This window comes from Argopecten irradians, chromosome 16 (assembly GCF_041381155.1).
Source record: "Argopecten irradians isolate NY chromosome 16, Ai_NY, whole genome shotgun sequence".
NCBI classification, from domain to species: Eukaryota; Metazoa; Mollusca; class Bivalvia; order Pectinida; family Pectinidae; genus Argopecten; species Argopecten irradians.
In genome coordinates, this window is record NC_091149.1 from 11008184 (window position 1) to 11024156 (window position 15973).

The 15973-nt window shown below is 38.5% G+C and overlaps 1 long non-coding RNA gene across 1 annotated transcript in view; it reads left to right on the forward strand.

Moving 5' to 3' along the window:
- Positions 1–6530: 6530 nt before the first annotated feature.
- The window catches only part of LOC138310233 (uncharacterized), a 40311-nt gene continuing 30868 nt past the window's right edge, over positions 6531–15973 (forward strand). Inside the window, exons 1-2 of the long non-coding RNA XR_011206376.1 lie at positions 6531–6692; positions 8184–8314. This is a non-coding gene — a long non-coding RNA (uncharacterized lncRNA). The remainder of the gene's footprint in view (positions 6693–8183; positions 8315–15973) is intronic.

A 15973-nucleotide genomic window follows, 5' to 3' on the forward strand; every position in this document is an offset into this window, starting at 1 on the left:
ACCATTACATGCAACATGACCGAAGCGTGCCTTTTCGACGACGTCTGGATTTGTGACACCAGATGGCATTCCTGTAATGATGCCGCGATGAAAATGCTTGAAACCGAACGATAGCCAACTTTCGTTTAAGCATGTGCAAGTCTCGTGTTTGTCAGCCCATAGTACAATAGGATTACGATATCCCCATGGCAGATCATGAACATGGCTACAGACCTTCGTGATGGTTTAGGACTATTCTCAATATATTTTGGGTTTATGAAGTCATAAAGACAAAAACGGAAGGACATCCTTCATAGACGTGAAGCGTCAAGAAAAAAATGTCCGTTCGTTTTTTGTAAATGACTTCATAAACACAAAATATATTGAGAATAACTTATGAAGGTACTAATTATGCATAAATATGCGTATTTTTATTAGGTTTGAAATAAAACAAATTGATTCGAGGCGCATTGATATCTTATCCAATAGTTCAGTTTGGCCAATGACTGTGCCGCATTCCTCGCGAAAACCTTCTTCGTGTATGAAGTCATAATACTTGTAGTACAATTCATTCGGTCTATAAAAAATGACCTCAAACGTCTAACCAATAGACCTCAAACATCTAACCAATAGAAATAAGTGGAGCATATGAAATTAAAGTATTAAAAATTATCCATTTTCTACTCCGTTAGAGAGACATCGGATAGACCTAAAAGATAAAAAATCAAACTTCCACTACAATGTCAAGATGTTGTTGTATCAGAAATTTATTTGCACACAAATTTTCTATTGATATAAACAACAGATTTTATTTTTTGTCACCACCTAATGAATGATTTAATATTTTCCACAGTTTGTGAGGACTATCGGACGTCTTTGCTGATGAAGAAGAAGACGGTAAGATCTAATTATTTACATATGCATTATATACTGAGCGCCGATGAAAACGCAATACTTTTTAATTGAATATTTTTCAATTAAAGTTTTTGTTCATATCAAACAAATTAATAATGTAAAACTTTGAGCACCTTACCTATGTATACAATAATGATTCGCATGACTGAACTTGCTCTCGGTCCGTGAAGCGGTCGATTGTTGAAAAAGTACCTATCTGCACGTGCACTCGGTATCAATGCGCGCGTGGTCTACCCATTACGCGTGTACAGTCCTTGTGGATAGGAAGACTGTTTTCCACATTCAGATTTTGAAAACGCTGTTTAGTTTGAAAAAAGATGCCACGACTTACGGATACCCAGCGTCACGAAGTTAGAGGTATGTTGGCAGGCGGACATCCGCGGCGTGAAATTGCGCGTAGAATGGCATGTTCGCCCTCTACTATTGTGAGACTTCATCAGCGGTACCAACTTCGCTAGCCAAGGGTATTAGTCCGATTCTCTTTCTACTACCCTTGGCATACCTCAATTCAGAACGGGAGGTCCCGCACTGCGCAACAAAATAAAAAGCTCGTATCATTGTTGTATGGTTGAATAAATGGCAGCGCCCTATGAAACACGCGTGTTGTTTGCGGCAGATTCAAATACCAAAGATGAACATGTGTGTGAGTCATTTGTTTATTAGTAAGCTCGGACACCAGTTTTTGTTTCATGCAGAAGTTCTGCAATGTCCAATTTTGTAACAAGATCGCAGTATATCTTTTAATTATTTAATTTGTGAAACATAAACCACACACGTACTTTCCAATCTGTTTGGAGAGCAACGTCTCCAAGACGTTCATTTAGCTGTTATAAAACATCTAATTGATTAAATAGATAGTAATATAACTTCGCTAGGAGTTGATGTTGACATGCATGACATGCCTGATGCCTCATTATACAATTGTAGGTCACTATGCTATCGCTTCAGTTCAGTTTTGTTGACATATCAAAGCTGCGTTTTCATTGGTCGCCTGAACCTAACTGCATCCTATCAGAATTTGAAAGCAAAAACACCTGTTCTGAAGTGCGATATGTCAAGGGTAGTAGGAAGAAAATCGGACTCTGTACCCTTGGCTAGCGAAATTGCAGCGGTACGTTCAAACGGGTTCTCTGAATGATAGACCGCGCCCTGGGAGGCAACGAGTGACGTCGGATCGAAAGGAACGTTGTATCCGGGTCACCCATCTCCGTGACCGCTTCCAAACTGCCTCCCAAACAACCAAGCTGTGAAACGACGTCAGCCACAATCGCAAAATGGACGTGAACTTGAAATTGCCCTTCAGGAGGAGTGGAGGAACATTCAGCCAGTTAGAATTCAGCGTCTGGATTGGTCCATGCCACGTAGTTGTCGTGCTTGTGTGAAGGCAAATGGTGGCCACATCAGATATTGAAAGTGTGAAAATGAATTTGGGGGTAGCGTTGAAACGTTTGTCTCGTACCCATTCACGGACAATCTTTGACTATTTCACTGGAAGGAAACGACTCTCGAAATGTATACCTTTGTAATGAAATAAAGATTTTTTTCTGTAAAATTTTTGTTACCATTAAATTTTGCATATTATAACAGTGTTGCGTTTTCATCGGTTTTTATATATGAACCGTCAGTATATTCACGATACATTTCACGGGGAAACTATATAGTATCTGTCATGATAATGCCATTTTTAAATTGCGTAACAGTATATTATGAGAGTACACTCATATTTTTGGGTTATATCTCCATAGCATGAAAAATATATTCAAATTAATCTTTATACTCCCATCAACTAAATCTATTAAAAATTCAAAATTCATTTTGGAACTCTTTTTTCTATGAAATCATCAAGTCATTTTATCAGCCAATCAGAAGCGGCATTACAAACGGCGACGCCATTTTTTCCTTAATGGGCTGATAAAGTAGATTTTTAAGCCAATGAAAATGCTTTTTACAGCCAAAATTGAATTATATATATATAAACATGGTTAAAACACCAATTATTCCTCAAATGATAAGAATCGTTTAAGCTCTGTCGGAAATTTTATTATATCCGTCTCATGTCTCCTTATAATGATAGTCTATAAACTATTCACGTTTCGGTCCCATTCTTGTCGTTCTAGTTAATAAAGAGAATCATAAATGGTAAAGCTGCAAACATTAAAGATTTCCCTTGGCAAGCGTCATTACGGACGCCTATATCTTTTTGCGGCGCAGTCGTCATTTCATCAAAAACAGCTCTAACTGCAGCCCATTGTATCAAACCAAATCTGTAAGTATTTCAAACAAATCATAGATAAAATGTCTTCACCATATTTATACCAACTACAAGAAGAACTGTAAACCAAATTTATTTCGGAAGCAAATATGTAATATTTCCGCGAAACCATGTTTAACATATCGACAAATACGCTATATGGGTTTGTAATGTAGTTGACATGAGTAGGACTACTCTTTAGTTATGTAATAATTCCAAAGGGTTCAGTTAATATTTCTGGTACCAGATAACCATGTCGTTGTGTTTATTTGTTTTGACTATACAAAAACATAAGGCCACATCATTTTTACGGTCGGTTGATTTTCTTCGAGTACTCCGGCTTTCCTCCACCAATAAACTTGGCATGTCCTTAAATGACCCTAGCTGTTAATAGGATGTTAAACTAACAAAGCCTTGCTATGGATTTTAGCTTTTGTACATTGCATGAGGCGAATGTGATATATTGGAATGTATTTCAATCATCAAAACTTTTCCTATTATATACTTCTAGGAACACTGAACATGAAACGAATACTAATTTTAAGAAAAATGTTCAGCCGTAGTTTTTGGGGCAAAGCAAGCAAATTATTTATGCTATTATGTTTACTATTGTCCATAGCATGAACCAGGAGCGCTGGTTTGAACGGATTCGACTTTACAAAACATACACAATGAATCTTTTTGATACTGTCATAAAAATGGCGGCTCTAGATTATAAAATGCACATATAGCATATATGGGGAATAACGTTGTAAAGAAGTTTAATTTTTTAAAAAGTGGTATTGCAATCTGACCTGAATAAAATAACTGAAATAAAGGAACTAATTTTTTGTGATGTCATGGAGAAAAGAGCGGGTTTAAACTGCAGTCCGAACGGCGCGATTTTTCTGAATGGCTGTTGAGCATGGATAAACATGTAAACGTATAATTTTTACGACAAATAACACACATATAAATGATTGTGTCTGTCGTTCTGGTTGATTTCATTGTTCAAAGAAAAAGAAAATATTGCAAATATAAGGATTATTCTCTTACTTTCCTTATTTTATGAGATGATAAACTCAATGGAGCAGTCGGTAAATTGTACGTAAACGCTTGGCAATGTAATAGGTTAATTCTTGAGTAAAACATAATGGCGTGGTTATATGGTGACTGAAACATGAACCGAACCCTTACTAATCTGAAATGTACAATGTTTTGCATATTTTGCCAAAATTTTCCTGTAGCAGGGCTTGTAAATAGTTTGAATATACGGTACCATGGTCCTGTGTCAGTTGTAAGAGTGCGCGTGTGTCTTGTCCACGTGTAGCTGTCGTGTATATTATGTCATTGTATGAGCGCCTGTGTTGTGTTCCGTCTTTTTTTTTTTTTTTTTTTTTTTGTCGATCGTGCGTGTATGATTTGTCGGGATTAAGTTCTGTACTGAGTTCCTGAAATATGTATGGTAGAGTTTAAGATTGGATTTGGAGGGGTTGACGGGGGATATTTTGTAAATAAATGTGTGATAGTCTCGTTGTTGTTGGGCCATATACATGTGTGTCTTTTGTAGTACATCGTTAAATATGTTCTTTGTATAGAGTTTTCATTCACCGATAAAAGTCAAGCGTAAACCCAAGAAACCTGGGTTGAAACACACATAAGTAGGGAGCCGGATTAAGTTTGTCGCTATATGCAAACTGGGCCCGTCTCGCTCCTGTCACATACCCAACAACACAACAATCTTCGAGTCAGTAGTAATGCCTGATGCGTACACACGTTTAGGCAACTAAATCATGTTCAAGTACATCTAAAAAATTACATAAAGGTATACCAAATATCACTGATTTAAGCAGGGTCTTAAACTTTAATTACATTATAATTTTAATTATTTGTAACTTACTTATTTACTTCAGCGTCCACGACCTCAAAGTTGGATCGAGCTTTTATCACGGCGGTGGTGGAAAAACCTTCAAAGTGTCTAGTATAATTACCGTAAGTATTTCGTCTTTGCATATTACAGAGTTATCTCTCTTGCGGGTAGTTATCGATCGTTACGTAAATATTTTGTGAGCGCAATTCACGTAGTTTTCTCAAAAAGTATGACGTTGCATTCGCAAACATATGACGTCCTAATCAATACATTATCGCAAAGGGCAGATAACTCTGTAATATGCAAATACAGAATTAGTGTCACGTGAGGTTGGGTGATTTATTTCATTGGTTGGCTAATTATGTTGTACGACTCGTTTGTAGTCGGAGGCTATCTCTGTATGACCCTAGCAGTTATAGGTCCTTAATACATAGATAGTTTGGGATTCGGGTGACTGCCTTCTTGGGGGATTTATGGTCCTATAATTCTCCCAGGATTGCAGACAAATTGAATAACGTGCGTTAGTAAGTGGTGGCGTCAATCAATGTTTGATGACGTTAACCACTTGTGACGTAACAATGAGAAAAATGTTGTTCGGGTCAGAATTCAAAATTTCGACCAATCAAAAGACCGGAAGGTGTTATTGAATATTAATACATTTATCCAACACCCAACACATTTATGGAATTGCCCGAGAGTGGAATAACACGACGTATTATGCAAGATATTCAACTATGAAATAATCAATTGTATATTGTCTTTTATGTTTGTAATGTCATGTTGTAATGAAAATCAATAACATGCAAATGCTAAAAAGAAACATTTAGAAAATTGCAATACTTAAAATTTGATAGGGACACTTAAGTGTTTTTAATTCTGTTATATAACCATGAGGCAAAAAATGGCATACATTCCTTATGAAAACTATCTTATTTTCTCACAAAAATAATTGACAAAATTTGTTTCATTGGTAAGTGTTTTAATTGATAGCGTTGAAATTCCAAATGATATAGCAATAAGATTAAGCATGTACAATATGTGCGCTGTACCCCACCCGAGCCAAAGTCACAAAAGTTAAACAAAAGCATTACATAACCATTGAGGAGTTGATGAAATTGGTTTTTAGACAGGAGCATGCACCTATTGAGGTAAACACTCTACTGTAAACGTAATTTAGTAGTTGTGGGCAAAAGTTGCGTAACTCCACGAGCATGGGCCAGGGTTTTGCATACAAGACGTCCGACCACAAAGTGTAATGGCGAACACCGATGGATTTTGAACACTGCACACACATTTCACGACCATGGACTTTTTTGGCATATCACAGTATAACCAACTTATCTAATTTCAGTAGAACTGGTTTATTTCCGTTATATGTGCAAATGTTAATATTCTCTTAGACTGAATTGTCCCTTTAAAACGACAAATACCCGCTCAAAATAATTTTTTGCATGAATTCCTTTGATACATTGGTTTTCCTTAAATTATGATGAATTGACTTGTGTCAACGTATTTCACTTTTACAGCATCCTGAGTACGACAGCCGCCCGACGCGTAATGATATTGCCATCTTAAAATTCAATGAACCCATCATAGGCAAGGCACTGGCTAAAGCTATTGCTATTCGGGAAGACGACTCTGATTTTAGTGGTCAGTCCTGTAATATTACCGGATGGGGCCAGATTAAAAAACATGGAGGTAAGGAAATATTTATCGCTATCAAATATTCCGTCCTTTTTATATTACAGTGTTATCTCCCTTGTGGATAGGTATTGATTGGTACGTCATTATTTTGTGAGCGCAATTTACATCGTTTTCTCCGATAATAATGAATTTTCGCTCGCACACACATGACGTCAAAATCAGTATCTACACGCAAGGGCAGATAACTCCGTAATATGCAAATACGGAAAACTGTATAGGTGTAATTTCCATGTGTGAAGTTTTTTTGCTAGGAAGCTTTCAACGTGTTTGGGATCTGCTGACAGTGCAGTTATATCTTACATAAAAACGAACACTCCTGTAAGATTTTATTTTTGTTATAATATATATATCTTTCTCTCATACTTCACCTCACATATCCATGGTTGATATGGAAAAGATCACTCTATCTTACATAGGGAGGAGGCGGCGGGTGGAGGTTGGGTTGTTAGGTAGCTCATACACAATTATTTTGATATCAATTAATGTGGCGTAAGCGCGACGTGCATGGTTGATGACGTCATCAATTTTGATGCATAACGACGCTCCTGTGATAATGGCGAGATAAACAAAGCACTATTAGGCATATTTGGTTCAAAATTCAATGTAGCAACCAGAATTTATTTTATATGACACATGAATACATATGATGAAAAAGTACCTGCACCAAACTTGTGTATGACATCATAGTTTTACGTGATGACGTCTTCAAAATGGGGGTTCTGCCTTTTTACTCTAAAATTATGACAAAATGTGTGATTTTGCACTGGTTTTCATTGAAAATAAATATGATCACATGTATATGCCATCATGAAACTTTTCGCAGAATGTGTTGATCACCATTGCACACATTTGCCCAAAATATTATGATGGCACATGCATGCGCTCATACTTTCCATGAATCAAATTAACATAAATGGCGGGAAATTGGAATTCATATTGCAAAAAACAATGTCCAGAATGTCCCAAAAGTATACTTTAACAATAGTTAAGATTTTATTATTTCATTCTAAAATGATGTTATCTAAGTATGGATAACTTAAATTTATTGAATTTCGAAACCAAAAAGGTCCAAAAGTTCATATAGTCCTTTCATATTTGTTTCTTCTAAGTCTTGGAGAAAAATAATGATACTTGGATCTGTTCAGTGGACAAGTATATCTCAACCCTCGTCAAAGATTTTGAATGTCACCCCCGGCAATCCTCTGGTTGACAAACTCGGGATGAGATATCCCTGTCCACATAGCACACCCATGTACTATTCTATTAATTTTCATTAATAGCAGATTAAGATATTGAAGTACTTTACAAACAAAGTATCAAAATAAAGCTTATTACTTATACTTCCAAGACAAAATACCAAAAAAGTGAATGTTTACCTAGTACGAACAAACTCTGAAACGCTAATATGTACATTTTAAAATAGATCATCAGTATTACCCCGCATTACTCAGGTTACGAAGGACAAATCATTCTTTGTTGATCTAGAGTTGCAGCCCACCAATCAACTTCAGATGGCGTCAACAGTTGTATTGTCTCATGAAGATTGTAAGAAAAGATGGCGGAAAGTCTCCACAAAAGAAGTTTGTGTGTATACGAGACGTAACGGAGCCTGTTTTGTAAGTAAATCACCTACTACCATTTCCCGCTGGTATTGATGAGGGAGTTTTATTTATGTTATTTCCTTTTTGTTTTTTTTTGTTAAATGTATTAAGATATCTTAACAGACTATGTATTGTTAACAAACATGTGGATGTGCGAACATCAATTTTGGAAGTAATGGTCAACAACTTAGTAATATATAAATAATATTGTTCTGATGAACATTGGCCAACTATTGAGTTCAAAGCGTTTAACAGAGAAAAAAGACTTGGCAATTTTGTTGGTGATAGCAAAACGATGTTTTGTATTCGTAGACTGAACTACATACATAATGATATTTAAAATGATCCATATAAACTGGAAGAAGTATTTCGTCTTTGCATATTACAGAGTAAGTTCACTTGCGGGTAGGTGATCGATTGTTATCGATCGAAAAAGGTATGATGTTAACTACATTGTACAAACTCCAGGGAGGCGCAAGAAAACTCAATTATGTCATGTTAATATGCTTAAGAAATATGTAGATAGAGAAGAGAGCAAGACCTCTCAACCTATTGCTACTTTGGCCTCTGTACCATCACAAAGTGAAAGTACAGCTGATATTTGTAAATTAGACTTAGATGGTGGTGTACAAGATGTAGGTTTAGACGTGTGGTGTTAAGTTACGGAATTCAGATGTGCTCGCGAACTTGGACAAGAAACTATGTCATCTATCGGAAAAAGAAACGCAATGAACTTAAAGATTTGATACTTGAGTATAAACATTTGTTTCCGGATACACCAGGCAAAACAGATGTTATCTATCACGACGTGGATGTAGGCGATGCGCCACCTGTCAAGCAACATCCTTACCGTGTCAATCCTTTGAAAGAAGAACACTTAAAGAAAGAAATTCAATACATGTTGGACAATGATATTATTGAACCAAGCAAAAGTGAATGGAGCTCTCCATGTGTTCTGGTGCCAAAGCCAGACAAGACATACCGGTTCTGTACTGACTTCAGAAAAGTAAACTCTGTCAGTAAAACAGACTCTTATCCAATTCCAAGGATTGACTCATGTATTGACAAAGTTGGCAAAGCCAAGTACGTAAGCAAGTTTGACCTGTTGAAAGGATATTGGCAGGTGCCATTAACAGAAAGAGCTAAAGAAGTGTCGGCATTTGTAACCTCGCAAGGTTTGTACCAGTACAAAGTTATGCCATTTGGTATGAAGAATGCCCCGGCAACATTTCAACGTCTTCTTAACAGCGTGATATCAGACCTGGAAGGCTGTGATGGATACATTGATGACGTCATCAACTACCACGACACGTGGGAAGACCATCTACGCGGGATTCGTGAATTCTTCGAAAGACTCACTACCATGAAATTGACTGTAAACTTATTGAAATGTGAATTTTGTCATGCAACTGTTGAATTTTTAGGCCATGTTGTAGGACAGGGGCAGGTTTAAACCTGTTCAGGCCAAAGTAGAATCAATTATAGATTTTCCAGCTCCTGGAGGCAAGAGAGAGCTGATGAGGTTTCTTGGTATGGCTGGATACTACAGAAAATTTTGTCAAAATTTCTCTGTTATAGCAGCTCCACTTACTGCTTTGTTAAAGAAAAATGTCAAATTTGTCTGGTCAGACGAATGTAAGTCTGCCTTTGAGAAATTGAAAGCCATACTATCAAACTCACCAGTTCTGACTGCTCCAGATTTTAATAAACAGTTTAAACTGTTTGTTGACGCCAGCGATGTAGGTGTTGGTGCTGTTTTGATGCAAGAAGGTACTGAACAAATTGACCATCCAATTTGTTATTTCTCGAAAAAGTTTGACAAACACCAGAGAAATTATTCCACCATTGAGAAAGAATGTTTAGCATTGATTTTGGCCTTAAACCAATTTGATGTGTATCTATGCACTACAGTTGTGCCTGTGTTGGTCTTCACCGACCACAACCCTTTGACATTCATTGGGAAAATGAAAAACAAAAATCAAAGAATTCTCAGGTGGAGTTTGACTTTGCAAGAGTACAATCTTGACATCAAACATATCAAAGGGAAAGACAATATTCTAGCTGATGCTTTATCAAGGATTTAAATATTACTTGATATGTCAAGAAAGTTTCCTTTTCAAGAAAACTTTCTTTTCTTTAAGGAGGGGTGTGTTATGTATGACACTAAATACATGTAGTTATGAGATAAGGGAGATAACTCCTATAGCTTTTTTTATCAATACATCCTATGAAGGTCATATCATTGATTTAGGTTATAGAACTTTCTAGAATATAATCATGTATAAACAAATATGTTTGTAAACATGTTGATTTTAAGTAGAGATCTAGAATGATCTATTTCCAGAAAGTTATGTGTGTTTATTTGTTTACTGCTTTTAGTTAGATATTTCTAGAAGTAGAAGGTTCTCCAATATTCTTGAATTAGGGTTAAGCTATATATACTCCAGCTGTCCAAAGCTAATCAGAACTGTAATGAGACCTGTAATAAGACATATCAAGAATTGTACAGCGCCATATAAGATTCTATTGGGAGAGCTATTGTGACTTTATCTGTGGATTATTACAACACTTTGTGTGGATTTATTCATATTGCCTGGAACTTTACAAATCACCGGTGGACATTCAATTTCCTTGTGGATTTGTGATTATTGTGAATTTGAAACCTGGAAGGATCAAGGATTATATCAGGATATTCGCATACAGATAAGTAACACTTCAAATCATCGTACTACTCTTGTACCACCACCAATTACTTTAGATATTGTAAACCATCTCTGTATAATATTGTATATATAATTAAATTGTGTTTTGAATTTAGCTGCTGGTTTCTCCTTTCTGTTATTCGTTCATGTAACAATATTTTCTGGCCCTTAACCCTCTATCAAAGTAATTTTTCTGCCGGGCAGCTGAAATCCCTAATTTCTCCCTAGCCACATGAAAAGCCTCCCTCATAGCCCCTTGGAGCCAGTCCACATACATATTAGGGCAGCAGACTTCCGTCCCTCCTGTCGGTAGCCCCACCATTATATCTAATGGCAGATTTATCTCCCTTCCTAACATAAGGAGGTTTGGGCTACACCCTGTACTGACATGAGTAGTTGACCTGTAGGCTGTTAATATGTAAGGAAGGTGATCGTCCCAATCATTATAATGATCATTGGTATACATAGACAACATCTGCAGTAGAGTTCTGTTTAGTCTTTCTACAAGACCATCAGACTGCGGATGGTAAGGAGTTGTACGAGTTTTTTCTGAGCCCAACATCTTACACACTAAACGAAATAATTCACTCTCGAATTCTCTACCTTGGTCAGAATGTATTTGTTTTGGTATGCCAAACCTACTGAAAAACTCTGTACATAATTTATCCGCCACTGTTAGAGCGGTGTGGTCTCGCACAGCATAGGCTTCTGCCCATTTCGTAAAGTAGTCACTGACCACAATGATGTACAAGTTTCCGTTGTCAGTTTCCTGCAGCCCTCCCAGTATGTCGACCGCTACCCTGTCTAAAGGTTGTGACACCTGTTCTATGGTAGAGTTTAATGGGGACCGCCCTAACCCAGGACCAGGTTTGCGCCTAGCACATTGGATACAGGTTCTACACCACCTTCTTACATCCTCTGTGAGACCAGGCCAATGAAATCTTTTCCTGACTAGCTCTGTAGTTCTATCACGCCCTAGATGGCCAGATGTTTTTGAATCATGTAAGTGTAGTAATATCTCTCTTCTAATCTTTTCTGGAGCTACTATTCTATGAATTTCCTGTTGGGTTACACTGGTATCAGTTACATACAAAACCCCTTCCTGTACGACTAGTCTGTCCCAAAGCTGACAATACACTCTGACATCATAAGGGTAAGAACGCATTTCTCTCCTACTTGGTGGAAATGTTAGGTGAGCCTTAAGATTCTTAACCTGCCTTATGTAACTGTCCTCATCTTGCCACTGTTTAATCTGTTCTGGGCCCCAAGTTTCTAACCAATTACTTTCTATCTCCTGACCCTTTCCTTCACCCAGGATGTTTACTTCAGCAGATGGAGCGCCATCTTCATGAAGCTGCTGGACCCCGATCCCACCTTCGCGTTTAGTTTTGATGTCTGAACAATCGGGGCACCCATCCCTTTTACAAGGCCTGGACGGTTTCCTTGACAAACTATCAGCATTCTGATGCTGATTCCCTGGCCTATGTTTAATTTCACAGTCATACATGTCAACTACACTGAGCCATCTAGCTAACATTCCCTCTGGTTCTTTGAACTGTTTTAACCAAATTAGTGCTGCATGATCAGTCCTAATTAAAAATTTTCTACCCAGCAGAAAGTGTTTAAAGTGCTTTAAGAATGTAACAACAGCCAACAACTCTTTATGTGTGGTACAGTAGTTCCTTTGCGCACGATTCAGTGTTTTACTGGCATAGGCAATCACAGCCTCTTCACCATCCTGTACTTGTGATAACACCGCTCCCAACCCTGTGTTGCTAGCATCTGTATCTAAGATGAAATCACCCTTGTTATTGGGGTAAGCGAGTACAGGTGCCGTAGTCAACAAATCTTTTAAGTGTGTAAAAGCCTGATCGCATGCACTGTCCCACTGAAATTTCTTAGATTTACTTGTTAATGCAGTCAAAGGGGATACAACTGTAGAGAATTCAGGGATAAAGCGGCGGTAGTACCCAGCTAGACCTAGGAAGCTTCGAACCTCTGAAATATTGGTGGGCTGCGGCCATTCTGCTACAGCTTTGACTTTTTCAGGGTTGCAGCTTACGCCAGCTTCAGACACCACATGGCCTAAATAGTCGACACTAGTTTGAAATAGAGAACATTTCTTAGATTTGAGCGAGAGCCCTGCGTCCCTTAAACAGTCAAACACCTCCCTTAGATTTGTTAATGCAGCATGGAACGATTCCCCAAAGACAATAACGTCGTCAAGATAGCACAGGCATTTGGTCCATTGAAGCCCACCCAGCACTAATTGCATCATTCGAGAAAATGTCGCAGGGGCATTACATAGCCCAAACGGCATCACCCTAAACTGATACAAACCCTTGTGGGTCGCAAATGCTGTTTTATGCTTATCTGACTCCTCCATACTACATTGCCAATAACCGCTAGCTAAGTCTAACGTGCTAAACCATTTGGCCCCATACAGTGTATCGAGAGCATCCTCTATTAAGGGTAGGGGGTAGGCATCCTTTTCAGTGATAGTGTTGAGTCTGCGATAGTCTATGCAAAACCTAACTGTGCCATCTTTCTTTTTCACTAACACTACTGGAGCAGCCCAAGGACTAGTACTAGGCTCTATGATATCATTCTCTAGCATTTTGTTTAACTCTACCTCTACAACCTCTTTCTGGGTAGGGGACAACCTTCTGGGAGGGAGTTTTATTGGTCTAGAGTCACCAGTATCTATACAATGCTTTGCTACCTTAGTCTGTCCTAATTTGTCACCTGGACCTGCAAAAATGTCTTTATATTCTCTAAGCAACGTCTCAACCTCCCCCTTTTCCTCGAAAGACAGCTTATCTGACACCCGGGCTAGGATATCTTCTAAATGGGGTGGGAGCAATGTACTGGTCTCTACTTTATCCTTCCCTACTCCTATGACATTGTCTATTGATTCCACACTCCCTACGAAAGTGTTCTCCATAAGTTTGATTGGTCGGGATGTTAAATTCAGTACTGAAAGTGTCACAGAACCACTATTTGTAGGAGTTATCAATGTTTTAGCCAGCAACAAGTTTTTATTTGTTACAAACTTAAGGGGTTCAACAATCCCTGTTTTACCTTCAAACTCTCCCCATACATATCCTGGAAAATGCATTCCCGAGTTCTGAGGTATTGTTATTGTCTCACTACATCTAATTCGCGCACACTGGGTATGAACTCTTGATGCTACCTCTACTTTATGGCCACCCAACTTTAGTGTTTTTTTGTCCAAAATTTAGCTCACCATTATGCTGGGTAAGAAAATCTATCCCTATGATACTTTCATGACCGTCAATTCCGGCTACAACAGTTTCCTGCTCAAACTTGCGTTGTCCTATAGTGAATACCATGTTAGCCTTACCAAAAACTACTAAGTTATTTCCAGAGGCAGTTGTCAGCCGCAAATTACAGCTTCGCAATGCCGGTTTATCTACCAAACTCTGATATGCCCCTTCTGAGATTATGGTGACAGATGACCCTGAATCTAACAAACAGTTAATGTTCCTGCCCCCAACCTTTGTATTGATATACAGACTAGGTTGTACCAGATTGAGCATTACCATTGGCCCTTTCTCCTTCGTTTCATTTACACTATCCTCCACCTGGGCTGAACTTCTGGGCCCGAACCCAGCCCTTTCTAGTTTCCCTGGTTCTGAGGATTATCTGCCCTTGACGTACAGTCATAAGATAGATGGCCTAATTCCCCACACACGTAACACGTCATCTCTGCTAATGGTCTACGTCCCCTAAATTGAAACCTGCCTGAGGACTTCTGCGAGATTTTTTTACTTAAACTTTCTAATTTGTTCAGTACCATGGTTTTAAAATCATCCCCTTGATCACCTGACGCACTTTGTGTCTGAGACTGCTCAGCTACAGCATGAACTTGTAAGTTAGGTTCAATCTCTAATTCCCAACTCTGAGGTTTCCTACTGTAGCCCCCCTGCTTAGCACTGAAGGATTCAAATTCAATCCCCCGACTTATAGCTTCATCCAAAGTTTCTGAGTGGCTAAACTGTACATATTTCCTGGTTTCAAAACCATTTAGTCCATCTATAAACTGCTCAATAGCCTGTTGTTCCCTCTCTTTGACACTAACATTTGGGAAAGCTAGCTTAGCTAAGGACCTAAGGACTTCTCCATATTGAACTAATGTTTCATGCCCATGTCTCCTACGACTTTTGAATTCACACTTGTGTGCATATTCTCGACCCGGGGGTGAAAATCTATGTTTCAAAATCTCCCTTAACTCACTGAAATTGCTGCGCTGTGAGGTAGTTAATTCGGAGAGGACCTTAAGGGCTGGACCCCTGAGACACATAGCTAGTTGCTGTGTTCGCTCATAACTATCCCACCCATTCCAAGCGGAGACTTGTTCAAAATGAATCAGGAAATCATCAAAGTGTGCACCTAAGCCATCAAATGTTTGTGGCTCTTTCTCTTTCCTTCTATGAACTGACCTGGGTTGATTTATTTCCCTAGGGAATTGTGGGAAGGCACCCTGAGTTGTCCCCCTTTGGGTGAATGGTGGTATAGGGTCAAACTGATTCATCTCCCTTGGCATTGGGGCTCTAGGGTAAAACTGACTTGTCTCCCTTGGTAGTGGGGTCCCATGATCATAATGATTTACTTCCCCTGGTGGTCGAGGTCTATGATTGTATTGCCTGGCTTCTACTTGAGGTGGATATCTGGCATCATGATGATTTACCTCCCCTTGATAAAGGCTCCCATTACCATAATGAGAGTAACCTGGCCATAAAGGTTCCTTAACACCCTGACTTTTTACATCTGTAGATCTATGGTCAATATTTCTGAAGGACGGATCACCTATACCCGAACCCTCATGCAACAGCGGGGGGTTTGAACTTAACTGTCTATCCACATGATGTCTATACCTATACTGAGGGAAATCTGAACCTTGACTTGCATGTCTCTGAGTACTAGAAGTGGACCTATGCAAAGGTGGTAA